A 14,497-nucleotide genomic window follows, 5' to 3' on the forward strand; every position below is an offset into this window, starting at 1 on the left:
AATTCAACAGGCTCTGTTCCATTTGACCAGCAACAGAAAACACTTATTTTTTGACTGATTTACAAATGAATTTATATTTGCTAGATTTTACATAGAGTGTGTACATGTGCTAGCTAACCTATGTTGATGGATATATTCACCGATTCAACACCTATTTACCAAGTGAGCGACTTCTAGAAGTTTTGGACACCATCATGCTTAAGGGGAGAAAGTTCCTTGTCTTGAAAATAAGTCAGTCATCACATTTAGAGATGAAGGTACTGAAGGAAAATAAAGTAGGGTGAGAAGAGTGGTCAGTGTCAGAGGGTATACTGTTTTGATAAGGTCGTCATGAATGTTCTTTTTGAGGGTCTCACATTTCAGCAGAAAACTTCATAAGGGAGCCATGCTGGAGGAAGCATGTGTGTTTCTCAGACAGAGGGGACCAGCAGGGAAAGAAAAGGCTCTCTGTAGGAGTCACTTCAGAGTATTTACAGCAGTGATTTTATCATTCATTTAACCCACATAGTCTTTAAAAAGAAATGCCAGTTAGTATGTGAACTCTTTACAAGTTCATATCACAAATGATCATAAAAACTGAACAGATATTGTTTGACTCAAAATTTCACAGTCAAAGTAGCCATATTTTAAGGAAAAGAATTTGAAATATTTAACAGGAGATCACACACAAGAAGCTCATGAGAACTGCACAACAAAGATTCAGCTCAAATATATACATATAGATATGCATTTCTCATGAGACGAGTTGACTCACTGGAAAAGACTCTGATGCTGGGAAAGGTTGGGGGCGGGAGGAGAAGGGGACGACGGAGAATGAGATGGCTGGATGGCATCACCGATTCTGTGGACATGAGTTTGAGTGAACTCCGGGAGTTGGTGATGGACAGGGAGGCCTGGCGTGCTGTGATTCATGGGGTCGCGGAGAGTCGGACACGACTGAGCGACTGAACTGAACTGAACTGAACTGATGCATTTGAATTATCATTCCTTAGAATATGTTGTCAATTTGATCTCTGGTTCCTCTGCCCTTTCTAAAACCTGCTTGAACATCTGGAAGTTCACGGTTCACAATAAACTGTGGAACATTCTGAAAGAGATGGGAATACCAGACCACCTGACCTGCATCTTGAGAAACCTGTATGCAGGTCAGGAAGCAACAGTTAGAATTGGACATGGAAAAACAGACTGATTCCAAATAGGAAAAGGAGTGCGTCAAGGTTGTATATTGTCACCCTGCTTATTTAACTTATATGCAGAGTACATCATGAGGAACGCTGGGCTGGAAGAAGCACAAGCTGGAATCAAGATTGCTGGGAGAAATATCAATAACCTCAGATATGCAGATGTGAAGAAAGTGAAGCAGGAACTCAAAAGCCTCTTGATGAAAGTGAAAGAGGAGAGTGAAAAGGTTGGCTTGAAGCTCAACATTCAGAAAACGAAGATCATAGCATCTGGTCCCATTACTTCATGGGAAATAGATGGGAGAACAGTCGAAACAGTGTCAGACTTTATTTTTTTGGGCTCCAAAATCACTGCAGATGCTGATTGCAGCCATGAAATTAAAAGATGCTTACTCCTTGGAAGGAAAGCTATGACCAACCTAGATTAAAAAGCAAAGACATTACTTTGCCAACCAAGGTCCTTCTAGTCAAGGCTATGGTTTTTCCCGTGGTCATGTATGGATGTGAGAGTTGGACTGTGAAGAAAGCTGAGCGCCGAAGAATTGATGCTTTTGAACTGTGGTGTTGGAGAAGACTCTTGAGAGTCCCTTGTACTGCAAGGAGATCCAACTAGTCCATTCTAGAGGAGATCAATCCTGGGTGTTCACTGGAAGGACTGATGCTAAAGCTGAAACTCCAATACTTTGGCCACCTCATGCGACGAGTTGACTCACTGGAAAAGAGTCTGATTCTGGGAGGGAATGGAGGTGGGAGGAGACAGGGAAGACAGAGAATGAGATGGCTGGATGGCTTCACCGACTCAATGGACATGAGTCTGAGTGAACTCCGGGAGTTGGGGATGGACAGGGAGGCCTGGCGTGCTGCGATTCACGGGGTCACAAAGAGTCGGACATGACTGAGTGACTGAACTGAACTGAAGTGAGAATATGATTCGGAGAAGGCAATGGCAACCCACTCCTGTACTCTTGCCTGGAAACTCCCATGGGCGGAGGAGCCTGGTAGGCTGCAGTCCATGGGGTCGCTGAGGGTCGGACACGACTGAGCAACTTCCCTTTCACTTTTCACTTTCATGCATTGGAGAAGGAAATGGCAACACACTGCAGTGTTCTTATCATGAGAATCCCAGGGACAGGGGAGCCTGGTGGGCTACCGTCTATGGGGTCGCACAGGGTCAGACACGACTGAAGTGACTTAGCAGCAGCAGAAGCAGCAGAATATGATTAATTCTCAAACCTTTATTTATTCCTGGCAGAATTATCTGCAAGACTCTTAAAAGTGCTGATTCCTGAACACAACACCCCCCAAATTCTAACTCAGTCCATCTGAGCAGGAGTTGTTGCTGTTTAGTTGCTAAGCTGTGTTCAATTCTTTTGTGACCTCATGGACTGGAGCCCACGACATTCCTCTGGTCATGGGATTTCCCAGGCGAGAATACTAGGTGGACATTTCCTCCTCAAGGGGATCTTCCCAAATCAGGAATCAATCCCGTGTCTCCCACATTGGCAGGTGGACTCTATACAACTAAGCCACCTGGGAAATCCAAGCAGAGAGTAGCAGTGTGTATTTAATGGGCACCACCATGATTTGCTGGTGGCTCAGCTGGTAAAGAATCCACTTGCAGTGCAAGAGACCTGGGTTCGATCCCTGGGTTGGGAAGATCCCCTGGAGAAGGGAAAGGCTACCCACTTTAGTATTCTAGTACTCTAGTATTCTGACCTGAAGAAATTAGAGTTAGACACAACTGAGTGACTTTCACTTTCGCTTTTTGCCATGACTCACCTTTCTCCTGCAGAAATCACCCTGACAGCCTCCCTGTCCCAGACAAAGCAGAGAAAGGAGGCATACCCCAAAGACAGAAATCTGTATCTAATATGTTCCTACCCTCCGTTTACACGTCTTGCTTTCTTCAAATAGTATCACTCACTACCACTAATGCCAATTACTTTACTGACTAGAATGAAACAAATTCATTCTCTTTTCATGGCGATCCATTCACATTCTCTTAATTTCTAGACTATACAATTTCTGGTTCTCTAATTCAACATGAATTCACTTGCTTTCTCAAAGGAACAAATGGTTGCATGCTTTCACGTTGGAAGTATGAATACTAGGTTCTGAAGGACACACTGCCATTGACTTGCTTCCTTCAAATTTGGAAGCCAGTTTCACATGCTCATTTGCAAAGAAATGGAAGGAGAAAAAGAAGGACCTAAATGACATATCCATCAGCGGATCACAGCAAGCTGACTCGAGGAGTGTGTGGCCAGACGGCGGAGTTGATCACTTTCATTTCTGAGAGAAAGAGCTGGCTGCAGAAGGAGAGCGCTTATCATGTTATGCAGAAAACGCCAAAGCAAAATCTAAGAATTCAGTTTTTTTTTTGGTAAACCGTGCAATCAGTTCATGCATCTCTATTTATGAGTAAAACCACATCTTCAAAGGGCAAAGCAGGACTTTTGTAGAGACGTGTAGAGCCTGGAAGAAAAGGAGATTTCCTCTCGCAAACCCCCACTATACCTCTTTCCTTGATGGGGGCTCTGACTTCCAGGTATGTTCCTACAGATACGCTGGCATCGCTAAGCGATGCAGCCAAGTAGCACGGCCAGTGCAGGCAGGACGTATTCTCTCTGTGAGTTTCTGACTTGGAACGAGTTATTCCGGTTCAAAGTGGACTAGTTCTAGTGGACTTTGAACATCTCAAAAAGTCTGGCTTGATATTTGCTATCATTAAACTCCCGGGAGAAAAAATGCCCTCAGCAAATAAGTACTATCAGAAACACATAAGTTTACATAATTTTGGTGAATGTTATACTTTGGGCACCTGATGCAAAGAGCCAACTCATTTTTCAATAAAAGACCTTGATGCTGGGAAAGACTGAGGACAGGTAGAGAAGGGGGTGACACAGGGTAAGATGGTTGGATGGCATCACTGACTCAATGGACATGAGTTTGAGCAAACTCTGGGAACTGGTAAAGGACAGGGAAGCCTGGCATGCTGTAGTCCATGGGATCAAAAAGAGTCAGACATGAGAATGTCTGAACAACAATAATAAAGTTGTAAATTGGCACAGGAGTAGGAAGTAGAGCTTGAATTTTGATTTGTGTCAAAAGCAAAAATCAAGAATTAAATAATTAAGTATTATATTGAATATTTCTCACATCTAAGGTATACTATTTGCATAGTTTGCAACTTAATTCCAGTATTTAAAAGATCCCCAAATAATTCCTGTACAACCTGAGTCAAGTCCATATGCTAAATTTCATTTGCAAACGATCATCATTTATTGAATTAACTTGATGCCTTATATTGGTATCATGTTAAAATACATGGACACATAGCCTACACTACAGGCCATGAACCATAATTATTGTAAGGGAAATTGTTAATTCATTTGTATTCAATGATGAAACTGCATTGCAGCTTAATAATTTTAGTGTAATGGGCCACCTGATGATATAAAATGATTCTATGATACGTCCGTTCTGGAAAGCAAAGAATGACTCCCCCCCCATTTCATCTCTTTCATAAGACCCTACATTTTCCTATATTTTGCTGATATAATATAGCCTTGCTGCTATCAGAAGACTACTCACACAGTCTCTGAAAAGCATTTGCTCCTGTAATTTTCTTGACAAAGTTTCCAATACAACTTATTACAATTAGGACACTTCACCTCACCTTTTCCTAAATGAATAGAGTCATCTACTGGGACTCAAACACTTTCCAGTAAGAACAATTAAGGCCAAAATCCCTGGTCAGTGTTTCCCTGTGATTTTATTCCCTTGTCTCGTCTTTTCTCCCTAACCATAAGCATTTCTTCCCAAAGCTGTTAGAAAAACGGGCTTCTATTGTGCAATTCCTTTTGCACAGGCAGGCACGCATACAGTAATGAGACAGTGGTAATGAAGTGTGAGTATATGGAATCTGGTATCACTGCACCCTGAGGATGGACCATTGCCATTTTTATTTTCAGTCCAGGGTCGTGTGGCTCCACGTCCACACTGAAGGATGGTATTCTGTGTCAAAACTCACACACAACTCCAAGTAAAGAGCCCAAGGAAACATACCTAAGATGGTACTAGGGAAACCCACAAGATACACAGCGTTGATCTGGCATCCATCTCTTTGCTTTTTTATCTCAGGGAAGATAGGCAGTAGCTGAGTAGACCAACATTGTGTTTCAGCATTTCTCAAAAAGTCCCCTGATTACTATTTAGGTTCTGACTCAACAGGTTTGGGGAAGAGCCTGAAGTCCTTCATTTTTAACAAGTTCTTGGGCAATTTTGGTGTTGCTGGTCCGCAGACCTCCCTGTGAGAAGCCAGGATGTACTGATATAGCTTTGCTTGTGTATCTCGGTTGCTAGACATTTTCAACCCTGGCATATTTCTAGAGCCTTGGACACACTTTGATACCCACACAGACACTCTTCTTTATCAACGAGATGGATAAAACTCAATGAGTGTCATTTTATTTCTCCACAGCTACTTTTCAAAACCCTATCAGTGCAATGTTCCCACAGTATATCTGGAGTCTGGCTTCAGACCCAATCACTAGGGATAATTATGAATTTTTCCAAGAAAAGGATCCAGGACAAGGTGCTCCTGACCCGTTGTTTCTGTTATATCAAGATGTAAAGACAGACTCTTGCTGCAAGGGAGGGGACGACTTCATTCTGCTTCACAAAGGCTGACTGCTGTGGGGAGACGAACACTCAGTTTTCACTTTTGTGCATATGGTTTTTGCCCAAAGGGCACAGATGAAATTCTCAATGGACGGATAAGGAGAAGGGTTGCATCAGATGAAAGTAGGCTCGGGTATGCAATTTTCTTCATAAATCTCTTTAAACATTTTGAAAAGATACCTGTACTAAGACGTTTTGCATCTCAGCATCTTAAACAGAAGACTTTTCCTCACACTGTATTAGGTATATCATAGACAGAGGCACAAATTCCTTTTCAAAATTACAAGTGTGCATGCTCAGTCATGCCCGACTCTTTGCGACCCCATGGATCGTAGTCTACCAGGATCCTCTGTCCATGGAAGTTTTCAGGCAAGAATACTGGAGCAGTTTGCCATTTCCTAATCCTTTTAAAAATTAGATATTTGTGTAAACACAAACTTCAAATATTCTCCTTGTATCATTTTTATACTGCTTTCTATGTTCCTCCAATACCCACACCAAATGGCCTTAGTGATAACTCCAGAAGAAGCAGGCATCATTAACTCTCAATATAATTTGGGGTGGGGGCAACAGGCAAATTGTTACTGTTTCATACATTAGTCATTTTCCATATTTACATTGCATAATTTCTGCATATTTATTAAAGTTTTATTACTTTAATCAACATAACACTTGACATATGAAAAAAGGGTTTGAGAGGAGAGGAATTATTCTGTGTAATAAACAGTTCCAAGGAATAAAGTTCTTCCTTGATTGTTTTCTGGTTAAAAGCTTTTAATATGTGTATGTGTATGAGTGTATTTTAGAATCCAATTAGCCACTGAACTATATATGAGTAATTACTATTTGAATACTGGTTATATTAAAACATTAATTCCCTAATAAATGCATGATTGATGAGACCCATGTAAAGTTATAATTCTCCCACCCACCTTTCATCTGTTACTTTAGAAATGGTTATTAAATCACCAATTGCTATGGTACAATAGTAATATTACAGGTACCTTCCTAGTATAGAAATTGGTACTCACTCTCCCAGTGCAAAATAAATACTACATATGCTAGAAGACTGTCAAGGTGAAGGGCTTGCCTGTGGCAATGTCAACCCCAACCAGCTAGTGACTCAGCCACGGAGGGGACTGTGGCATGACCTGCTTCTAACCAGCTGAGCTTATGGTCTGAATGCCTGTGAGCGCGTGTGTATACGTGTGTGTGCACACTTAACTCCTAGGGAGGGGCTGACTTCTTTAAGATGCTGCCAGTCCATTCAAGGAGAGCGAAGGTTGAAGCCAGAAAACACCAGGAAATGCAGACATCTTTCCAGATTAGGACAGACTCCCCCTCTTCGACAGCACAGCACCTGTGGGCCCAGGCATCATCCAGGAAGCCAAACAGGAAAAATCAAGGCTGACAAGTCTGTGTGAAGACTGCTGTTGTTCAGTCACTCAGTCGTGTCTGACTGTGCGTGACCCCATGGACTGCAGCACACCAGGCCTTATCCCTCACCATCTCCTGGAGTTTGCCCAAGCTCATGTCCATCTGCATGAAGATAATTATAAGCAAACAGCAACCTGAAGAGCTGCTCAAGTCCACTGAGTGAAGACCATTAACGGTTTTCTTTGGGTTCCTTTTCCTACCAAGTCTGGGGGTTCCTCGGCAGGTCCTTGCTGTAGGCAGACACCACAGAACAGGCACTGTTTTCATGATCATTTGCATCTTTGGAGTCAGACACAGAAAGCGGCGAGCTCTCCAGGGGAGTCTGTGACATTTCAGAGACGGCTGTCTGGGTCTCTGCTAGTATTTCAACGGATGCCTAAAAGCATAGGAAGCCGTTTCCAAAGCTTTGAGAAACTCAGTGGTGAGGGAACAGGTGACAGAAAAATGTGTACCTTACACACTTTTAGCTTCCCTTGTGGCTCAGATGGTAAAGAGCCTGCACGCAATTCAGGAGACATGGGATCAATCCCTGGGTCGGGAAGATCTCCTGGAGAAGGAAATGGCAACCTACTCCAGTATTCTTGCCTGGAGAATCCCATGGACAGAAGAGGCTGGCAGGTTACAGTCCAACAGGCAGCAAAGAGTCGGACAAGAATCAGTGACTAACAATTTCACGTTATGCATTTTTAATACTCATTGGGCCAAGTTTTTCTGTTAGCTGTTGGTAATTTTTTCATGCTTCACTCACCTTGAAGAAAACCTGGTATCTCTTTGTGTTCATACTTTACTTAATTATATGGATGGTTTTCAACTATTGATGGGGTATAACGAGTTGACTCACTGGAAAAAACTCTGATGCTGGGAAAGGTTGGGGGCGGGAGGAGAAGGGGACGACAGAGAATGAGATGGCTGGATGGCATCACCGACTCTGTGGACATGAGTTTGAATGAACTCCGGGGGTTGGTGATCAACAGGGAAGCCTGGCGTGCTGTGATTCATGGGGTCGCGGAGAGTCGGATGTGACTGAGCGACTGAACTGAACTGAACTGAACACTTTCACAAATTAGTGAGCTCTATAACAGTTGAAGATACTTGTTGAATGTCGACTAGATGAAGTGTGGTGAGGAGTTCTGAAATATGCAGAGGGTTCAGTTGCCCTCAGGGAGACTGTTAACCTACTTAAATAAATGCTCTGCCTCTTTTGTTTAAAGGAAAATTCAGTATACATTCTTTTTTGTATCAAAGTCAATGCTTTCATAATAGACATATAGATCTGCTTGATATCAGCCTTTAGAGATTTAGGTATTTCACTTCAGTTCAGTTCAGTCGCTCAGTCGTGTCCAACTCTTTGTAACCCCATGAGCTGTAGCACGCCAGGCCTCCCTGTCCATCACCAACTCCCAGAGTTTACTCAAACTCATGTCCTTTGAGTCAGTGAGGTCATCCCACCATCTCATCCTCTGTCGTCCCCTTCTCTTCCTGCCCTCAATCTTTCCTAGCATCAGGGTCTTTTCAAATGAGTCAGCTCTTCACATCAGGTGGCCAAAGTATTAGAGTTTCAGCTTCAACATCAGACCTTCCAATGAACACCCAGGACTGATCTCCTTTAGGATGGACTGGTTGGATCTCCTTGCTGTCGAAGGGACTCTTGAGTCTTCTCCAACACCACAGTTCAAAAGCATCAATTCTTCGCAGCTCAGCTTTCTTTATAGTCTAACTCTCACATCCATCCATATGTAACTACTGGAAAAACCATGGCCTTGACCAGGAGGACCTTGGTCAGCAAAGTAATGTCTCTGCTTTTTAATGTGCTGTCTAGTTTGGTCATAACTTCCCTTCCAAGGAGTAAGCATCTTTTAATTTCATGGCTGCAATCACCATCTGCAATGATTTTAGAGCCCCAAAAAATAAATTCTGTCCCTGTTTCCCCAACTATTTGCCATGAAGTGATGGGACTGTATGCCATGATCTTAGTTTTCTGAATGCTGACCTTTAAGCCAACTTTTTCAGTCTCCTTTTTCACTTTCATCAAGGGACTCTTTAGTTCTTCTTTACTTTCTGCCATAAGGGTGGTAACATCTGCACATCTGAGGTTATTGATATTTTTCCCAGCAATCTTGATTCCAGCTTGTGCTTCTTCCAGCCCAGTGTTTCTCATGATGTACTCTGCATATAAGTTAAATAAGCAGGGTGACAATATACAACCTTGACATACTCCTTTTCCTATTTGGAACCAATCTGTTGTTCCATGTCCAGTTCTAACTGTTGCTTCCTGACCTGCATACAGGTTTCTCAAGAGGCAGGTCAGGTGGTCTGGTATTCCCATCTCTTTCAGAATTTTCCACAGTTTATTGTGATCCACACAGTCAAAGGCTTTGACATAGTCAGTAAAGCAGAAATAGATGTTTTTCTGGAACTCTCTTGCTTTTTTGATGATCCATCGGATGTTGGCAATTTGATCTCTGATTCCTCTGCCTTTTCAAATTCAGCTTGAACATCTGGAAGTTCACGGTTCACGTATTGCTGAAGCCTGGCTTGGAGAATTTTGGGCATTACTTTACTAGCGTGTGAGATGAGTGCAATTGTGCGGTAGTTTGAGCATTCTTTGGTATTGCCTTTCTTTGGGATTGGAATGAGAACTGACCTTTTCCAGTCCTGTGGCCACTGCTGAGTTGTCCAAATTTGCTGACATATTGGTTGCAGCCCTTTCAGGATTTGAAATAGCTCAACTGGAATTCCATCACCTCCACTAGCTTTGTTCATAGTGATGCTTTCTAAGGCCCGCTTGACTTCACATTCCAGGATGTCTGGCTCTAGGTGAGTGATCACACCATCGTGATTAACTGGGTGGTGAAGATCTTTTTTGTACAGTTCTTCTGTGTCTTCTTGCCACCTTTTCTTAATATCTTCTGCTTCTGTCAGGTCCATACCATTTCTGTCCTTTATTGAGCCCATCTTTGCATGAAATATTCCGTTGGTATCTCTAATTTTCTTGACGAGATCTCTAGTCTTTCTCTTTCTGTTGTTTTCCTCTATTTCTTTGCCCTGATCTCTGAGGAAGGCTTTCTTATCTCTCCTGGCTATTCTTTGGAACTCTGCATTCAAATGGGTATATCTTTCCTTTTCTCCTTCGCTTTTCTCTTCTTTTCACAGCTGTTTGTAAGGACTCGGCAGACAGCCATTTTACTTTTCTGCACTTCTTTTTCTTGGGGATGGTCTTGGTCCCTCTCTCCTGTACAATGTCACAAACATCTGTCCATAGTTCATCAGGCACTCTGTCTATCATTTCTAGTCCTTTAAATCTATTTGTCACTTCCACTGTATAATCATAAGGGATTTGATTTAGGTCATACCTGAACGGTCTAGTGGTTTTCCCTACTTTCTTCATTTTAGTTATCCCAGAGCAAAGCAAAGTTTACCCATATATAAAGCACATATATTTAGACACATATAAATGTATGTACATATACTTAAGTGTATCCCTGGTGGCTTAGACAGTAAAGAAGTCGCCTGCCAGGCAGGAGACCTGGGTTTGATTCCTGGGTTGAGAATATGACCTGGAGAAGGGAATGGCAACCCCACTCCAAAATGCTTGCTTGGAAAATTCCATGGACAGAGGAGCCTGCAGACTACAGTGCATGGGATCGCAAAGAGTCAGACACGACTGAGCAACTTTCACTTTTCATATATACATATACATAGATGTGTGCATAGTGCTTTTCATCAAATACTTTTTTAAAGATTGTGGATCATTTTTAAAGTCTGTACTGAATTTGTTACATATGGCTTCTGTTTCATGTTTTGTAGTTTTGGCTGCTAGGCATGTGAGATCTTAGCTCCCCAATGAGGGATCAAACCCACACCCCCTGCATTGGAATGTGACGTTTTCACCAGTGGACCACCAGGGAAGTTCTTGTCATATATTTAAAATATAGATAATAGGCAGAAATTATAAGTATTATACAAAACTTATATATTCTGTGTAATATGGACTAAAATATACAACTAAGTTTTTAAAATTACAAATGAAACTACCATGACCTTGTAAATAGCTATACTTCACTAAAATAAATTTTTAAAAAATTATAAAAATTCCCATTGGTTAAATATCATGGCAGAAAGGACTTGACGCAGGTTGGGTAGCAAATAAACTCCATTCTGAAAGCTTCTGAGTTATTAATTATTGGAGACTATTTTCACAGCTACTAAAAGAGTTGATTCTCTCCATAATCCCTCTTGCCTAGATAAAAAGAAAAAAAAATGTTTAAAAGAAGCTTCCTATTTGCTAAGGCAGAGATACTGGTTAACTAATATCACTGAACTATGCTGATACTTAAAAGTGAGTGGCTACCACAGACACCTGTTTGCCCAAATTAATCCATACCTATGACAGAATGCCGGAGAAGGCAATGGCAAGCCACTCCAGTACTCTTGCCTAGAAAATCCCATGGATGGAGGAGCCTAGTAGGCTGCAGTCCGTGGGGTCGCTATGGGTCGGACACGACTGAGCGACTTCACTTTCACTTTTCACTTTCACACATTGGAGAAGGAAATGGCAACCCACTCCAGTGTTCTTGCCTGGAGAATCCCAGGGACGGAGGAGCCTGGTGGGCTTCCGTCTATGGGGTCACACAGAGTCGGACACGACTGAAGTGACTTAGCAGCAGCAGCAGCATGACAGAATGCAGTCCACTGGAGAAGGGAATGGCAAACCACTTCAGTATACTTGCTTTGAGAACCCCATGATCAAAAGGCAAAATGATAGGATACTGAATGAGGAATTCTCTCGGTCGGTAGGTGCCCAGTATGCTACTGGAGATCAGTGGAGAAATAAATCCAGAAAGAATGAAGGGATGGAGCCAAAGCGAAACAAATACCCAGTTGTGGATGTGACTGGTGATAGAAGCAAGGTCCGATGCTGTAAAGAGCAATATTGCATAGGAACCTGGAATGTTAGGTCCATGAATCAAGGCAAAATGGAAGTGGTCAAACAGGAGATGACAAGAGTGAATGTCGACATTCTAGGAATCAGTAAACTAAAATGGACTGGAATGGGTGAATTTAACTCAGACGACCATTATATCTACTACTGTGGGCAGGAATCCCTTAGAAGAAATGGAGTAGCCATCATGGTCAACAAAAGAGTCCGAAATGCAGTACTTGGATACAATCTTAAAAATGACAGAATGATTTCTGTTCGTTTCCAAGGCAAACCATTCAATATTACAGTAATCCAAGTCTATGCCCCAACCAGTAATGTTGAAGAAGCCGAAGTTGAACGGTTCTATGAAGACCTACAAGACCTTTTAGAACTAACAGCCAAAAAAGATGTCCTTTTCATTATAGGGAACTGGAATGCAAAAGTAGGAAGTCAAGAAACACCTGGAGTAACAGGCAAATTTGGCCTTGGAGCACGAAATGAAGCAGGGCAAAGGCTAATAGAGTTTTGCCAAGAGAACGCACTGGTTATAGCAAACACCCTCTTTCAATAACACAAGAGAAGATGCTACACATGGACATCACCAGATGGTCAACACCGAAATCAGATTGATTATATTCTTTGCAGCCAAAGACGGAGAAGCTGTATACAGTTAGCAAAAACAAGACCAGGAGCTGACTGTGGCTCAGATCATGAACTCCTTATTGCCAAATTCAGACTGAAATTGAAGAAAGTAGGGAAAACCACTAGACCATTCAGATATGACCTAAATTAAATCCCTTATGATTATACAGTGAAAGTGAGAAATAGATTTAAGGTACTAGATCTGATAGGTAGAGTGCCTGATGAACTCTGGATGGAGGTTCGTGACATTGTACAGGTGACAGGGATCAAGACCATCTCCATGGAAAAGAAATGCAAAAAAGGAAAATGGCTGTCTGAGGAGGTCTTACAAATAGCTGTGAAAAGAAGAGAAGCGAAAAGCAAAGGAGAAAAGGAAAGATATAAGAATCTGAATGCAGAGTTCCAAAGAATAGCAAGGAGAGATAAGAAAGCCTTCCTCAGGCTGAGAGAGATTGGGGGTGGGAGGAGATGGGGACAACAGAGAATGAGATGGCTGGATGGCATCACCGACTCGATGGACATGAGTTTGAGTGAACTCCGGGAGTTGGTGATGGACAGGGAGGCCTGGCGTGCTGTGGTTCATGGGGTCGCAAAGAGTCAGACACGACTGAGCAACTGAACTGAACTGATAATCTAAAATGCGTAAGCAGCACAGAGAACCAGAAGTACTTTACCATCAGCTTTCCCTTGACTTTCAGTTCAGAGGCATGGGGCCTGAGAAATAGGAGAAACTCACACCAGGGATCAGACGCAAGCCAGGCTTTCTCATTGCTGGGTTCTGGGGACCCACTAGGAAGCCTTTCTGTTTTCTTTCTCTGACTTAACATTATATATGAGCATTTTCCAGCAGACTGTTTCTACCAGCTGTCCATGTGATCAGGAATACTGAAGAAATAAGTAACTTCTGAGTCCAGGACCAGGGGGAACATGTGACTGCACATTACCTGGCCCATTTTTCAATGAGGGCAGAGGGAAATATCCTGAGAGCTGGCTCATTTCTGGGGTCGGAGAACTTGTCCCCTGCTTTTTCAAAATTATTTTTATTGGAGGATAGTTGATTTACAATGTTGTGTCAGTCTCAAGTGTACAGCAAAGTGAATCAGTTATACATACATGTATACCCACTCTTTTTTTAGATTCTTTCCCCATATAGGTCATTACAGAGTATTAAGAAGAGCTCCCTGTGCTCTACAGTAAGGTCCTTCTTTCATTTATTTATTTTTGGTGGGACTTCCCTGATGGCTCAGTTGGTAAAGAACCCACCTGCAATGCAGGAGAGTCTGGTTCAATAGCTGGGTCAGGAAGATCCCCTGGAGCAGGGAACAGCTATCCACTCTAGTATTCTTGCTTGGGAAACCCCATGGACAGAGGAGCCTGGTAAGCTATAGTCCACGTGGTCTCAAGACTTAGACACGACTTAGTGACTAAACCCCATTTATTTTTGGTCACACTGCACAATATCAGGTCCTTGCTTTAATCCATTCCTCTTCAATCTCCTCACACCCTCACCTTGCCTCCAATCTCCATGATCTCAGTCACTCCCTTGCTCCTGGGGTCCTAACTCCAAGTGAAAAGAAGCTTACAAGATGTTTCATACAATTTTAACTAATATCTAACCCATCCCTCCCTAGCT

At 42.4% G+C, this 14,497-nt stretch overlaps 1 protein-coding gene across 3 annotated transcripts in view; it reads right to left on the reverse strand.

The window, feature by feature from the left end:
• CTNND2 (catenin delta 2) overlaps positions 1-14,497 on the reverse strand; it is a 487,037-nt gene that overhangs the window by 424,592 nt on the left and 47,948 nt on the right. The gene's annotated exons all lie outside the window — the stretch shown is intronic.

This window comes from Moschus berezovskii, chromosome 18 (genome assembly GCF_049115385.1).
Source record: "Moschus berezovskii isolate FMDL1 chromosome 18, NW_MosBer_1.0, whole genome shotgun sequence".
In the NCBI taxonomy this organism is placed as follows: domain Eukaryota; kingdom Metazoa; phylum Chordata; class Mammalia; order Artiodactyla; family Moschidae; genus Moschus; species Moschus berezovskii.